The sequence below is a fragment of the Geotrypetes seraphini genome, chromosome 5, assembly GCF_902459505.1.
Source record: "Geotrypetes seraphini chromosome 5, aGeoSer1.1, whole genome shotgun sequence".
In the NCBI taxonomy this organism is placed as follows: Eukaryota; Metazoa; Chordata; class Amphibia; order Gymnophiona; family Dermophiidae; genus Geotrypetes; species Geotrypetes seraphini.
The window spans coordinates 248,303,658-248,317,953 of record NC_047088.1 but is presented as its reverse complement, the minus strand read 5'-3'; the positions used below and the strand labels follow the sequence as shown (position 1 = coordinate 248,317,953).

The window sequence follows — 14,296 nt, the reverse complement described above, 5'->3', positions numbered from 1 at the left end:
TCTCAAACACTCTCAACCAGATAGAACTCTGGATGCTTTCATTCAGACTGAAATTAAACCCAGACAAAACAAAATTTTTCCTAGCCTCCCCCAAAGATAAAATTAAGGAAACCACAATTCAACTAAAAGGAAAGACCTTCCCCCTTGATCCGACCATAAAAATTCTGGGAGTCACGCTGGACAAAAACTTATCTCTAGATAACCATACCGACCTCATAATTAGGAAAAGCTTCTCGGTACTTTGGAAACTTCGCACCATAAAAAAACACTTCTATGACAATGCATTCCGCCTACTTGTACAATCCTCCATCCTCAGCATCCTCGACTACTGCAATATCATCTACCTTAACGCCACTAAGAAAACTACCAGGAGACTAAAAATAGTCCAAAATACCGCGGTGCGCCTCATCTTTGGCCTAAAGAAATGGGAACATGTCACCCCTTTCTATCACCAACTACACTGGCTACCATTTGAATCTAGAATTCTTTTTAAATTTGCATGCTTCTGCTACAAATCGGTCAACGGCTCCTCCCCAAGTTACATAAACACACACTTTAACCTTTACTGCAGCAACAGGACATCACGGAGAACTCAATTGTTCGCCTTCCCTTCGCCTAAACACTGTCCTCTCAAAAGATTCCTTGATAGAACTTTTGCCTTCCAAGCAGCCAAGTCGAACCCATGGCTAGCACAGATGATACTCGAGGCCCCCACTTACCTATCATTCAGAAAACTACTAAAAACGTACCTTTTCAGCAAACACGACCCTTAATAATCCATTCACCTCACATGACACTTACCCCACCCCTGCCCCCTTCCGCCTTCACCAGTCCCTCCCTCCCCCACTCTCTACCTCCCCTACCTAGCTAGATCAAACCTGCAATTTCTGTAATATTGTTGTAAACCTGCACTCTTTGCAGACAGTTAAGAATCGCTGTAATTTCACGGCTGACTGCGGCAAATCACTGTAATTTATCGTAATTCAGCCTGCAATTTGCTGTTAAAAATACTGTTAAAAATACTTCTAATTATGCTGTAAATCTGCTTCTAATTTTGTAAACCTACTTCTAATTTTGTTGTAAATCTGCTATTCAATGCAGATCATTTGCTAATTGATGTAAACCGCCTAGAACTCTCTGGGTATGGCGGTATATAAGAATAAAGAATAATAATAATATCTCCATAAAACGGAGGCAGCAACTGAAAATCTCTCTCATGAATATTCTTTTAGGATAGCTTGAGACTTTGGCCTCTTTGCAGCCTCTCAATATTGCAGTTTGACCTTCTTGTTATTTTCCTATGAAAGTGGACTTACCCCCCCCCCTCTTCTACGAAACCACGCTAGCGTTTTTTAGCGCAGAGACAGCACAAAGAGCTGCGCTGAATGGCCTGCGCTGCTCCCGATGCTCATTAATATGAGCTTCAGGAGCAGCGCGGGCCATTCAGCGTGGCTCCCCGTGCTAGAAATGGCTAGCAAAGTTTCATAGAAAAGGAGGGTTAGTATCTAAGTTGCACCTGAGGCAATAGAAGGCGAAATGACCAGCCCAATGGGAGATGCAGGACTTGAACCCATATTTTCCTGGCTCTTAGAACTTGGTATACAAAACTCTCTTATGCATATTCCTTGTGGATATCCTGAAAACCAGACTGGCTTGTTATGTCCTGAAGAGTGGATTGAGAAGTACTGAAGAAGGTTAATAAAAACTTTGAACAATATTGGACGTTCCACTAGCATTATCATATGATATAGTATTATTTGGAATGATTTTATTACCAAAAAAACCCCAAATAATGCAAATCAAAACAAATTGCTCCTCATCATGACAGCAGTAGCCATGCAATTGATAATGAAAAATTGGAAAAGTTGGGATAACTTAAATTATAGTTTCTGGTGGGAATCCCTATGTCAGATTTATAAGTTTGAAAATATTAATTCTTTACAGTTGGAACATCATAGTAAATTTAAGGAAATTTGGGGCCCGTTAACAAAATATTATAAGATATGAATATGAACTATTATCATTATTATTACTACTATTATTTCCCTTTGGTTCATGAATGAACATTATACATATCCAGGTTAGGGGGGGTGGTTAGGGTGGGAAGGGGGGATAAAACAGTTTTATATTTTATTGTTTGAATAGAGTGCAATAAGGTACGCTACTTGAATATTCATGTGTTTGCACTTTGTATTTGATATAAAAAATGAATAAAGAATTTGAAAAAAACCAACCTTTGAACACTGCAGGAAGTTGTAGAATGCAGAGATTTTTCAAAGCTCTTTCCCATCACCAAAAGTCATCAAAGGATGCAGTTATTAGGCATTAAGATATTATTTCACCACTAACGCATGCTATTTTACCACAGGTCCCGTTTTATGCAACCAGTACTAGGTACTGATAACTGGGATTTTAACAGTAAGATATACTTGCTAATGATGGCTTGTATTGATAACTCCCCCTTTTAATTAAATAAAAAAAACTCTAGAAATTGAAATCACTGCTATATGTAATAAAAGTGAGCCAAATGTAAGACAATCAAGCCATTGTGACATCACTGATGAGGCTGGCTCTTAGGCATTGTGGAATGTGGCATTATGACATCACAATATCAGCTCTGCTACCACAGACTGAAACTTTTCACCAAGGAGGCAAGTTATTAATGTTGGATCACATTAAGAAGTATTATTTTACCACTATCGTATTATCTTAGCACAGGGCCCCTTTTATGAATTGAGACCTAGTCACTAATAACTGGGGTTAACAGTAAACTAACACATGCTAATGGTAACCTGTATAACTTCCTTCCGGTACGTCTTAACAGTTGCCCACCTTGTTAATTTCACCTATGGGTTTGTTTAAATATTATGGTCTTGAATTGCTTTCTGAACTGACATCAAGTTTTCTGGATATTCGGCACAAAACAATCTACAAAAAAATGACCCCCCTCTTTTACGAAACTGTGATAAGAGTTTCTAGCGCGGGGAGCCGCACTGAATGGCCCGCACTACTCCTGACGCTCATAGGAACTCAATGAGCGTCGGGAGCAGCGCGGGCCATTCAGCGCGGCTCCCCATGCTAGAAACCGCTATCGCAGTTTCGTAAAAGGAGGCCTAAGTTTTTTCCCATCCAGAATTAAGTGCATATCTTGTGTACTGGTTTACAAAATATTTTCTCTTCTGTATTCAAACACCATCTTTTATCATGTCAGCTAGTAAGCCCCTGTAGGTTTTTTAATGTGATTTGGATCAGTGCCTCAAATGCTGAAAGAAAGAATGAAACAAAAACAAACAGTTTCCTGTGGTTTGCAAGTTTGAGGCCATCCTGCATTCCCATTGCAAATCCAAACTTTTACTGGGAAATAACTATTTCCAGCAATGGAAATTTATTTACATTTTAGGAATACAAAAATTGATCACCAGGATACGATGATACTGAAGGCACTTCTTGAATGTAACTTTAAAGAATAATTTTATTAATTTACTATTTCTGGTACCTTACCATTTGTCTAAATATAGTAAGGAATAGAGACTATTCGAGCTATTGTAAACAAACAAAGTGGAACACTATGAAGTTCAAAGCACCTTTAATAAAGCATAAAACCTTATTATTTGGACTGTTTTATGCTTTATTAAAGACGCTTTGGACTTCATAGTGTTCCAATTTGTTTATTCTAGCTATTGTAAACATCTTTCTAAGATACACGGCCTCTTTTACAAAGCCGCGCTAATGGCTGCACTGTGCTAATGGCCCCGAAGCCCATACAGAATTAAAGGGCTTCGGGGCTGTTGCCGCGCGGCTTTGTAAAAGAGGCCGACAGTATAGTGAGGCTGATGTTCAAAGGGGTTCAGGCTCCTAACTTTAAGAGGGAAGCTCTTCTTTTGGCCTCTTTGAAAATTTTTCTTGGCTGCATTAAAAATTTCCTAACATAAGTACCACTCTTGGAGACTATCTCAGACTGCACTGTCATAACTGAAGAAATTAAACCCTCCCCCCCCCCAACTTCACATGATCTGTTTCATTTCTTGATTTTCATCATCTAAAGCAGGGGCCTCAAAGTCCCTCCTTGAGGGCCACAATCCAGTCGGGCTTTCAGGATTTCCCCAATGAATATGCAAGAGCTCTATGTGCATGCACTACTTTCAATGCAGATTCATTGTGGAAATCCTGAAAACCCGACTGGATTGCGGCCCTCAAGGAGGGACTTTGAGATCCCTGATCTAAAGGCACCATAAACTCCTTGTCTGGATCTTGGTAGCCAACCCATATGTGTTCGGATTTTTGGGATTTAAGCTCAACTTTTTACTCCTACACCAAATTGAAATATCTGAAAATAACATCAAAATGTGAAGAAAGGCCAGTTCAGAGCCTTGGGGCACACCGTAGGATGATTTCCAGCTTCAAAACTGACACAGGCTTTATTGCCGTATCTATGGGAAGAGTGTGGCGCAGTGATTAAAGCTACGGCCTCAGCACCCTGAGGTTGTGGGTTCAAAACCCTGCTGCTCCTTGCGACCTTGGGCAAGTCACTTAATCCCCCTCATTGTCCCAGGTGCATTAGATAGATTATGAGCCCACCAGGACAGACAGGGAAAAATGCTTGAGTACCTGAGCTCCCCTGGGAGAACGGTATAGAAAATTGAATGAATGAATGGAGTATCTTGTAAGAAAGAGACAAACCCCTCTTAATTCAAATGGTTGACCAATATTCCATGGCTGACTGTTTCAAAGATGACTGAAAGGTCAAAAACCCCCCAACTATTAGACCTCTCCTTTGCTCATCCAAATCCCCGTGAAACTGTAGAATTTGAAGGAACTGATTAATGTTTGTTCAATATACAGGGTTTTTCAAAACGGTTCATCCAATTTCAAATGAGGATAATTCCATACATATTCATTAAATACATAAAATAAATGTGTATTAACTAGGCATATGCCAAATCAAACTGTAAATCTCCACGATAGACAGTGTGTGAGAGAATGGCAAACATATAGAAGGCTTTTGTGTGCTACAATTTTTGAGGTCTGAATCGGCAGTCAGAGTGCGGCGTGAGTTTTGTCGACGTTACGGAATTAATCCCTTTTTTTTTTTTTTAATATATATTATTACTTAATGTATAAATAGTTAATTTTTATAATATTTTATGTTATTTACTATGTTAGTAAATTTTAGTATAAATTTGTTAATTTTATAATATTTCATGTTACCTACTACTTTAGTATTATGTCTATTCATACACTGTACTTCGCTTAGATATAATTTTAATTAAGCGATTAATCAAATATAAATAAAACTTGAAACTTGAATCCACTGGGTGCTCAGATCATCTGTCGCTGGTTATCAGCGGTTCAAAAAAAAAAAAAGGATCTTACACCATGCAACTTTTTTTGGGTATACATTAAGGATGCTGTGCACGTGCCACCATTGCCCATAACCCTAGAAGAGCTAAAAATCGCATTATTACAACTGTGGAGTCTGTGACAGCAGACATGCTGGTGCGAGTATGGAAGGAATTCGACTATCGTCTCAACGCTGCTCGTGTAACTATGGGAAGTCACCTAGGGCCTGATTCTATAACAGTTGCCTAGGATGGGTGCCACTAGATGTCCTAATTGTGTACACCTAACTTAAATTCATGCACAATTGTGGTGAGTGTGGCGCAGTGGATAAAGCTACAGCCTCAGCACCCTCAGGTTATGGGTTCAAAACCCATGCTGCTCCTTGTGACCCTGGGCAAGCCACTTAATCCCCCCATTGCCCCAAGTACATTAGATAGATTGTGAGCCCACTGGGACAGATAGAGAAAAATGCTTGAGTACCTGAATAAAATCATGTAAACCATTCTGAGCTCCCCTGGGAGAACGGTATAAAAAACTGAATAAATAAATAATGTGAAAAGCTTCAGCCTCTGATAACCAGAGCTGCTATTGTGACATCATAATGCCTCATTCATCAATGCCTGAGATCCAACCTCATCAGTGATGTCACAATGGATGGATTGTCCTATACTTGGCTCACTTTTACTACATTTTGATTTCTAGAGTGGTGCAGTGGTTAAAGCTACAGTCTCAGCACCCTGAGGTTGTGGGTTCAAAACCACACTGCTCCTTGTGACCCTGGACAAGTCACTTAATCCCCCCATTGCCCCAGGTACATTGGATAGATTGTGAGCCTGCTAGGACAGACAGGGAACAATGCTTGAGTACCTGAATAAATTCATGTAAACCGTTCTAAGCTTCCCTGGGAGAACAGTATAGAGCACAGGTGTCAAAGTCGGTCCTCGAGGGCCAGAATCCAGTCGGGTTTTCAGGATTTCCCCAATGAATCTGCATAAGATCTATTTGCATGCACTGCTTTCAATGCATATTCATTGGGGAAATCCAGAAAACCCGACTGGATTCCGGCCCTCGAGGAGGGACTTTGACACCCGTGGTATAGAGAATTGGATAAATAAATAAATAAATTAGTTAAATGGTGTGGTAATTGAGCACACTGTTAAAAACACTTTATTAAATTACAAATTAAGTTTGGGCATGGACATTCTAATATCCTGGAGCCTACCTCAATGATGCATAAGGATGCCTAGGTGCCAATAGGATTTATAATGGACGTCTAGCAGCTGATTGACAACCACGTGGGCCAGCACCTACAAGTCAGGTGCCATTTATAAAATCAGGCTCATAGAGCACTTACAAGTTGAGAGACAGAACTTGGACAGTTTATCTTTTGGTTGATGAATCACTAATCACTATATTAGTTAAATTCAAAACTATAATGTCCTGAAATCAGATGAATTATTTTGAAAAACCCTGCACTATTAACATTCCAGTGTTTAACTGATGGGTCACCTCGTTCTCAAATATTTTGCTCATAAGAAGGCAGATTTGGCACAGAGGAATGATTTTTGTGTAAACTAGTATCCAACTGTATTGTTTGTTTATTTGTTTTAAGGACTGGATAAACAATCTCTTATTTTATGGATTTGGAAATTCTCCTTTCCTCAGTGACTCATTAAATATAAAAAAAAACGAACTCTTCCGCTCAGCGGCATAGCGATGGAGGGATGGATGGAGCGATGGAGGGAGGCGCCTGGCACTGCTGCACCGAGCGCCCTGACACTCTTCCCCCGCCGTGTACGCGCACCCCTACATGCCTCTTCAAAATCTTCACCGGCATTGACCAGCTCCTAGCTGTTGCTCGCACCACCTTAGCTCTCCTTTTGACATCACTTCCTGATTCCGCGATCAGGAAGTGGCGTCAGAAGGAAAGCCGATGCCGGTGCTAGCAGCAGCTTGGATATGCTGCTTGCTGCCGGCGAACATTTTGAAGAGGTGGGTTGGGCAGAGAGGAGGAAAGGTCACGGCACCCCTCACCGAGAGGGTACCCGGGGCCGGCTGCTCCTCCTATGCTATGCCACTGCTTCCAGTAGCCTGCCTTAAGAGTGGAGCATTAGCTTAGTGGTTTATGCCAATGCTGATGTACCTTGTGATTTTGGCAAGTCGCTTAACTCCATTGCTTCAGGTACAGACTTAGGGACACCTTTAAATAAATGTCGTAAAATTACATGGGAAAGTCCCACATTAGAACATGCTAAACCCAGATCTATCATAGCATATTTTGTAGGGGTTTTTTTTGCAGGTCATGCACTAATGTTCATATGAGGAAACACTAAAACGGTTAGGGCTCTTCAGCCTGGAAAAGAGACGGCTGAGGGGAGATATGATTGAAGTCTACAAAATCCTGAGTGGCGTATAAGTGGATCGATTTTTCACTCCGTCAAAAATTACAAAGACTAGGGGACACTCGATGAAGTTATAGGGAAATACTTTTGATACCAATAGGAAGAAATTTTTTTTTTCACTCAGAGAATAGCTAAGCTCTGGAACGCATTGCCAGAGGATGTGGTAAGAGCGGATAGCGTAGCTGGTTTTAAGAAATGTTTGGACAAGTTCCTGGAGGAAAAGTCCATAGTCTGTTATTGAGAAAGACATGGGAGAAGCCTCTGCTTGCCCTGGATCGGTAGCATGGAATGTTGCTACTCTGGGTTTTGGCTAGGTACTAGTGACCAGGATTGGCCACCATGAGAATGGGCTACTAGGCTTGATGGACCACTGGTCTGGTACAGTAAGGCTATTCTTATGTTCTAATGCACAGAACTTGCAAAATATAAATACGGGCTTACTTACTGACTTTTGTTTAAGTGGCACCTAAGGGCTCCCGTGTTAACCCTGTGTTATCCAATTGGTGTACACTAATTGGAACATACAAGCTGGCTAATGCTTCCATGCCCATTCTTTACCTATGACACACCTCCTCCCCCCAAAAATTTTAACAAATGGCTAATGCGCTTAAAAAAAAAAAATCATGCTAAAAGGCAAAACACTTTACAGTATTGTATTTTCTCTTCTACTAAACATGTTAGGAATTAATGCTCTTCAAAGGGCTCTTTAGATTATAAGATATCTGGGGAAAGGAAAATATTTACTGTAACTGAATATCATTTGCTTTGAATTACTTCTGAAAAAGGTGTGAAGTACAACCTGCATTTCATAATAACCCCAGTGGATCACCATTTGCAGAGTCAGAAGTCTTTCATGTAAAATATTTGACAGTGCAGGGACAGATGAAAGTGTGAGGCGGTAATGAAGAACTTCCAACATCCTTTACCATTCACCCCTTCATTACTATTCCCCACAACCCCCCCCAGTCCATTCACTCTATCCTTACTGTTTCCTACAGCTTCTGGAGGGCATATCTTAGCAAGGACAATACTCCCTTCCAAACCAAAGTGTAAGGGGATGAACTGGAATAGGGAGAGGCGTCTTGAACTCTTGGTAAAATCATGATTGTAGTTATTTTGGCTAATGTGACAAAGTATATAAAATAGCATAGGCTAGATCAGTGGTTCCCAAACCTGTCCTGGGGAACCCCCAGCCAGTCAGGTTTTCAAGATATCCTTAATGAATATGCATGAGAGAGATTTGCATATAATGGAAGTGACAGGTATGCAAATCTCTCTCATGCATATTCATTAGGGATATCTTGAAAACCTGACTGGCTGGGGGTCCCCCAGGACAGGTTTGGGAACCACTGGGCTAGATTTATTGCAATGTGCATGCTTGAACACACTTGATTTACTGTAGGTCTCATTCTATGCAAGAGGACCTATTTACAGAACAGAGCAATTGCTATACTGGTCCGACCACAGGTCCATCCAGCTCCTCTTTTCAACAATGGACAATTCAGATTACTATAGGAATGGGCAGCCGGAAAGTTTTTCATTTCATGGAGTGGAGGAATAGTCTAAAGCAGTGGTTCCCAACCCTGTCCTGGAGGACCACTAGCCAGTTGGGTTTTGGGGATAGCCCTAATGAATATGCATGAGAGAGATGTGCATATAATGGAGGTGAGAGGCATGCAAACCTGCTCCATGCATATTCATTAGAATTATCCTCAAAACCTGGTGGTCCTCCAGGACAGGGTTGGGAAGCTCTGGTCTAAAGGTTAGCAAAGTGCGCAGCTGCTTCAAGTACTAAAAGCTAAGATTGTCATTTCAGTAGGGACAGAGAAAGCACCTACATATAATAAATGTAGACTGCTTTGACTGTATCTGGCATTTAGTTTTTAAATTCTTTATTCATTTTCGTATGTTACAACAAGTGTAGCAAATAAACTCATTTAAAACTTAAAGATACACACTTGATTAACTCTCATATAAGCATCAAATTTAACATTTCATTACAAATTAAAATTCTATAATATTTTAAATATTATGAAAGAAATCTAACATTTATATCATTCTTATTGAATCTAATAGTCCCTCCCCCTCCCTAATCATAAAATTATCCTTACTGTGAAATTATAGAAATACTCATGTATTATAATATAACAACAAGTAAAACCCACCCTTTCCCCCCCTAATCAAATACCTTAACATGGGAAAAGTTAATCATTCATTACAAAAATCTGTTAACGGTCCCCAGATTTTCTGAAATTTACTAATATAACCTTTTTGGCATTTAGAAAATTGGTAAAAACATACTTGTTTGGTAAATTTTTTAACTAATGGATTGTAGTTCACTGTGAATGTCCAGCATCTTTACTCTGTAAACCGCACAGAACTGAGGGGGTAGCTGTGGTGTTCAAGCATATTGTTATGTTATCACAAAGAGTCAGCATATCAAATCCATGACCCCTTTACCTGTCATGTGGTTTCCCATGACCCAAATTCTGGATGCAGGCGTTCAATAAAACTCAGAAGTCATCAACACAACACACGGCTTACTAAGTGTTAAAAGCTTACTTTCAATTCAAACACACACAAAACAAAGTGGAGAAAAACAGAACTCAATAATGCCACTCCCAGATCTCAAATCAAGCAGTTGGCCATGAAATAAACTCCACAATAGTGTGGAAAAGCATCTCACATTCTTCTCATTTGTTCAACTCTTAATGGCATAGAAGGATAGTATAACATGCTTGTTCATCAAAAAATCACTTACAAAAGATAATAAATAATTCTTCATGGTGTGCCCAAAGAAACAAAAATCTGCAATATCACTATAAGAACATAAAAACAGCCTTACTGGGTCAGACCAATGGTCCATCAAGCCCAGCAGCCTGTTCTCATGGTGGCCAATCCAGGTCCCTAGTACCTGGCCAAAACCCAATGAGAGCAACATTCCAGAGCTGAGATTATGATGTCATAATGCCTCATTCCACAGTGCCTCAAAGCCAACCTCATCAGTGATGTCACAATGGCTCCTATACTTGGCACATGTAAGAACATAAGAATAACCTTACTGGGTCAGACCATTGGTCCATCATGCCCAGTAAGCCCGTTCTCACGGTGGCCAATCCAGGTCCCTAGTACCTGGCCAAAACCCAAAATTGACTGTAGTTCATAAACATACGGCTGCATTTAGCTTTCATTGCTCCATGACAAATGCATGTAGCAAATGGGCACAAGTATAGAAAAACCAAGTCATTGTGACATCATTAATGAGTTTGGTGGAATAAGACATTATGACATCAATATATGAGCGGCTGCAGAAAAGTTCTCAGCCAATTCAAAGAGAGAATGATGTGGAGCCATGAAACTTACAAGTTATTTCACACTTTTCATTTCAATAATATGAATTGAAAAGTGTGAAGAAAAATGTGGAATAACTTGTAAGTTTCGTGGCTCCACGTCATTCTCTTCTTGGTTGGGCTGAGAACTTTTCAGCAGCCCCTCGTATAAGGGCATTATGAAATCTTTGTTTTATTCTCTGTTCCTTTTATATCAATTCCTAAATAACAATGAGTATTAGGGCACACTAGTGGTAGCACACTTTAGTAAATATACCCTGTGTTATAGCATCAAAAAAATCCTTTAGTCAAGAATCTCCTGCCTGAAGAATTCAAAAATATCTTCCCTTCTCTGTCTCCTTTGTGCTTCTCTTATCCTGACCTACATTGCCTTAGATATTAATGTGAACAACTGGTCAGTGTGCAGCAAAGTGTACTATGCATCACATGTCCCATCACAAAAAATGAGGCAGCTATAACATTGGTTTAATAGTGGAAATTTGGATACTATTTGTTATGCTGAAGACCAGATCTGTTTGCAGCCCTTTCAGACTGAGGTTGTGTACCTCTGATCTAAACTAGAATCATTTTAGTTAACATGAACAGCTAATATAAAAATTGAAAAAACAAACTCCACAATAGCCAAAAGGGTTGTTAGTGGCGTTTACAACTCACTTTAGGAGACTCTGTGGAGCTGAGCAGGCTATAGAGAATAGGGGCACTTGATAAGTTTGAGCAACACCTGGTGGCTGAAGTGGGTAGTGACCTTTCTGATTTTGAATATCACAGATAGCTTCATCTTCCTCTCAATGAGGAAAAGTGCCCACATATATGTGAAAAAAAAGTAGGGTGGAGAAACTATTAACCGAATATGAGGAATGTAAATCTAAACAAGTGCATAAAAATAAACAATAACTTCAAGTGACAGAAATGAAAAATACCAAGAACGAGACATTTGTGTGTCAATGAATCTGAATCCAAAAGGTATAAGCCAAGCCCCTGCTTTCCTGTGTCAGATTTTAAAATTTCAGTGGCAGTTTATATGGCACATTTTCATAAATTTCCATAAGGTTGCATATTCATTTAGGGGTTAAAACGTTTTAGAAAGTCATTTCCTGGGTCTTTATGCATCATTATTTCATTTGGTTCTTTCTTGAGAAACAGAGACCTTTAATGATCAGTGCTGGAAAGGAAGAAGGGGGAAGAGTAAGGGGGATTTAGGATATAGAGAAGATCTTAAGAGGAGGGAAATGGAGAAGGCATCTATAGCAAAAGGACAACAGGGAGTGGAGAAGTGGTCTCAAACTCAAACCCTTTGCAGGGCCACATTTTGGATTTGTAGGCACTCGGAGAGCCTCAGAAAAAAATAGTTAATGTCATTAAAGAAATGACAATTTTGCATGAGGTAAAACTCTTTCTCGTTTATAAATCTTTCCTTTTGGCTAAGTCTTAATAATAATATTGTCATTTATAGCTGAAGAGACATATGATTAAGAAACTGTTTTATTTTACTTTTGTGATTACGATAAACCATACCGAGAGCCTCAAAACAGTACCTGGCGGGCCGCATATGGCCCCCAGGCCGCCAGTTTGAAGTGGAGGATATGAAGAATCATAGAGTAGAGGACGGAAAATATGGATTGTGGGAAAGGAGAAAGAAGGGATCAGGGAAGAGGTTCCGGAATCAAGGGAGAGAAAGACAAGCCACTGACACCCTTCCTTCCAACATCAATCCCTTCTCTTTCTTTCTGCCCTCGCCTCCTAACCCCCTCATCACTCCTCTTGCCTACCGCACTTCTTATTTGCTTGGTCATCATCAGGAGGGGGGGGGGAGAAGTCTCAACTGCTTCTGAGCACAAGAGTGCTGCATGTCCTCCCTCACTTGCTTTTAAACACGTGGACACTGTGAGGAAAGATACAACTGGAATCACAATAGAACCAGCAACACAATGAGTTGGGAGAGATGCAGCAGCTACTGCTGGTGGCTTTGGTCTCCCACGGCGATTCTATGAAAAATGCAATGCAAGGGGACAGATTTTGTGGCCTTTCCTGCAGTTGTGGAATCAGAGGAAACTGGGGTCTTGGCATAAGCAGGAAAGCCAGTCTCAAAACAGTGATGGGTTTAGCCCAGGTATAATATGTGCAACATGAGCGATACACAAAGGGGTGCTGGAAAGTTCTCAGCCCAACCAAGAAGAGAATGAGGTGGATATAGCTCAATATGTGATCTGAAACCATGTCCAAACACAGAATTTTGTTTCTCTGAATTGGCACTTAACAAAATAAGTGGCAAAATAATGCTCAGAATTTAGGAAGTTGGCTGGTTGGGCTGAGAACTTTTCAGCACCCCCTCATTGGAAAAGTCATCAACGCGGATCACAGGACAAACAGGGATGAGATTAACACAAAGGTTTAACACAGTGGTCTCCAACTCAAACCCTTTGCAGGGCCGCATTTTGGATTTGTAGGTACTTGGAGGGCCGCAGAAAAAATAGTTAATGTCTTATTAAAGAAATGACAATTTTGCATGAGGTAAAACTCTTTATAGTTTATAAATCTTTCCTTTTGGCTAAGTCTTAATAATAATATTGTAATTTATAGCTAAAAAGACATATGATGAAGAAACTCTTTTATTTTACTTTTGTGATTATGATAAACATACCGAGGGCCTCAAAATAGGACCTGGCGGGCTGCGAGTTTGAGACCACTGTTATAGGCTAAGGCTCTTTATATCTGCATTGTGATGTCATAGAACTTTATGGTTATGGAAATGGCCCATCTGCAGCATCCACTATCTCCTCCTCTCCCTATTGGCTAAGGCTCTTAACATTTGCATATCCTCTTCCTATAGGCCAGTGGTCTCAAACTCAAACCCTTTGCAGGGCCACATTTTGGATTTGTAGGTACTTGGAGGGCCGCAGAAAAAAATAGTTAATGTCTTATTAAAGAAATGACAACTTTACACGAGGTAAAATTCATTATAGTTTTTCACTTTCTGCATGTTGCACTGCTTTCAGCTGTGTAGAGCTGAAATTATCAAAAGCAATTAAGGAAAGATTTATAAACTATAGAGTTTTACGGTGACGAGACAAATGAGTGCCGACAATTCAGCGCAAGACTTCAGTGTGCCACAGGAAAACCTTCTTTTAAAGGGCTCCGACGGGAGGGGTGTGGGGGGAATCCCCCCACTCTACTTAATAGGGATCACGCTGCCTCGCGCTGCCG

General features: G+C 40.3%; 1 protein-coding gene across 3 annotated transcripts in view; it reads right to left on the bottom strand.

Annotated features, from left to right (window-relative positions):
• Positions 1-14,296, bottom strand: part of MYLK (myosin light chain kinase) — a 607,164-nt gene that overhangs the window by 234,402 nt on the left and 358,466 nt on the right. The gene's annotated exons all lie outside the window — the stretch shown is intronic.